Source organism: Opisthocomus hoazin, unplaced genomic scaffold (genome assembly GCF_030867145.1).
Source record: "Opisthocomus hoazin isolate bOpiHoa1 unplaced genomic scaffold, bOpiHoa1.hap1 HAP1_SCAFFOLD_102, whole genome shotgun sequence".
Classification (NCBI taxonomy): Eukaryota; Metazoa; Chordata; class Aves; order Opisthocomiformes; family Opisthocomidae; genus Opisthocomus; species Opisthocomus hoazin.
Window position 1 is genome coordinate 302,501 of NW_027448981.1, and position 2,765 is coordinate 305,265.

Sequence of the window (2,765 nt, forward strand, 5' to 3'; positions counted from 1 at the left end):
CGCCCCGACTGAGACAGCACAGGCAGCCCGCCGCCGGCCCTTCCCACCCCGTGCAGGCACCCCTGCATACGGGCCTCCGGCAGGGCCGGCCTGCCGCCCCCAGCCACCCGCCGCAGGCCCCCCCACCGCCGCCCCGGCTGAGACAGCACAGGCAGCCCGCCGCCGCCCCTTCCCACCCCGTGCAGGCACCCCTGCATACGGGCCTCCGGCAGGGCCGGCCTGCCGCCCCCAGCCACCCCCCACAAGCCCCCCCACCGCCGCCTCGGCTGAGAGAGCACAGGCACCCCGCCGCCGGCCCTTCCTACCCCGTGCAGGCACCCCTGCATACGGGCCTCCGGCCGGGCCGGCCTGCCGCCCCCAGCCACCCCCCACAAGCCCCCCCACCGCCGCCCCGGCTGAGACAGCACAGGCAGCCCGCCGCCGCCCCTTCCCACCCCGTGCAGGCACCCCTGCATACGGGCCTCCGGCAGGACCGGCCTGCCGCCCCCAGACAACCCCCGCAAGCCCCCCCACCGCTGCCCCGGCTGAGAGAGCACAGGCACCCCGCCGCCGCCCCTTCCCACCCCGTGCAGGCACCCCTGCATACGGGCCTCCGGCAGGGCCGGCCTGCCGCCCCCAGCCACCCCCCGCAACCCCCCCCCACCGCCGCCCCGGCTCAGAGAGCACAGGCAGCCCGCCGCAGGCCCACCCACCCCGTGCAGGCACCCCTGCATACGGGCCTCCGGCAGGGCCGGCCTGCCGACCCCAGCCACCCCCCGCAAGCCCCCCCACCGCCGCCCCGACTGAGACAGCACAGGCAGCCCGCCGCCGGCCCTTCCCACCCCGTGCAGGCACCCCTGCATACGGGCCTCCGGCAGGGCCGGCCTGCCGCCCCCAGCCACCCGCCGCAGGCCCCCCCACCGCCGCCCCGGCTGAGAGAGCACAGGCAGCCCGCCGCCGCCCCTTCCCACCCCGTGCAGGCACCCCTGCATACGGGCCTCCGGCAGGGCCGGCCTGCCGCCCCCAGCCACCCCCCGCAAGCCCCCCCACCGCCGCCCCGGCTGAGAGAGCACAGGCAGCCCGCCGCCGGCCCTTCCCACCCCGTGCAGGCACCCCTGCATAGGGGCCTCCGGCAGGGCCGGCCTGCCGCCCCCAGCCACCCCCCGCAAGCCCCCCCACCGCCGCCCCGGCTGAGAGAGCACAGGCAGCCCGCCGCCGCCCCTACCCACCCCGTGCAGGCACCCCTGCATACGGGCCTCCGGCAGGGCCGGCCTGCCGCCCCCAGCCACCCCCCACAACCCCCCCACCGCCGCCCCGGCTGAGACAGCACAGGCACCCCGCCGCCGGCCCTTCCCACCCCGTGCAGGCACCCCTGCATACGGGCCTCCGGCACGGCCGGCCTGCCGCCCCCAGCCACCCCCCGCAACCCCCCCCCACCGCAGCCCCGGCTCAGAGAGCACAGGCAGCCCGCCGCAGGCCCACCCACCCCGTGCAGGCACCCCTGCATAGGGGCCTCCGGCAGGGCCGGCCTGCCGCCCCCAGCCACCCCCCACAAGCCCCCCCACCGCCGCCCCGGCTGAGACAGCACAGGCAGCCCGCCGCAGGCCCACCCACCCCGTGCAGGCACCCCTGCATACGGGCCTCCGGCAGGGCCGGCCTGCCGCCCCCAGCCACCCCCCGCAAGCCCCCCCACCGCCGCCCCGACTGAGACAGCACAGGCAGCCCGCCGCCGGCCCTTCCCACCCCGTGCAGGCACCCCTGCATACGGGCCTCCGGCAGGGCCGGCCTGCCGACCCCAGCCACCCCCCGCAAGCCCCCCCACCGCCGCCCCGGCTGAGAGAGCACAGGCAGCCCGCCGCCGCCCCTTCCCACCCCGTGCAGGCACCCCTGCATACGGGCCTCCGGCACGGCCGGCCTGCCGCCCCCAGCCACCCCCCGCAAGCCCCCCCACCGCCGCCCCGGCTGAGAGAGCACAGGCAGCCCGCCGCCGGCCCTTCCCACCCCGTGCAGGCACCCCTGCATAGGGGCCTCCGGCAGGGCCGGCCTGCCGCCCCCAGCCACCCCCCGCAAGCCCCCCCACCGCCGCCCCGGCTGAGAGAGCACAGGCAGCCCGCCGCCGCCCCTTCCCACCCCGTGCAGGCACCCCTGCATACGGGCCTCCGGCAGGGCCGGCCTGCCGACCCCAGCCACCCCCCACAACCCCCCCACCGCCGCCCCGGCTGAGACAGCACAGGCACCCCGCCGCCGCCCCTTCCCACCCCGTGCAGGCACCCCTGCATACGGGCCTCCGGCACGGCCGGCCTGCCGCCCCCAGCCACCCCCCACAAGCCCCCCCACCGCCGCCCCGGCTGAGAGAGCACAGGCAGCCCGCCGCCGGCCCTTCCCACCTCGTGCAGGCACCCCTGCATAGGGGCCTCCGGCAGGGCCGGCCTGCCGCCCCCAGCCACCCCCCACAAGCCCCCCCACCGCCGCCCCGGCTGAGACAGCACAGGCAGCCCGCCGCCGCCCCTTCCCACCCCGTGCAGGCACCCCTGCATACGGGCCTCCGGCACGGCCGGCCTGCCGCCCCCAGCCACCCCCCACAAGCCCCCCCACCGCCGCCCCGGCTGAGAGAGCACAGGCACCCCGCCGCCGCCCCTTCCCACCCCGTGCAGGCACCCCTGCATACGGGCCTCCAGCACGGGCGACCCGCTCTGTCCGCAGGGAGGACAGGTCTACCCCTTCTGCCGGCAGGGAGGCCAGGTCTACCCCTTCTGCCGGCAGGGAGGCCAGGTCTACCCGTTTTA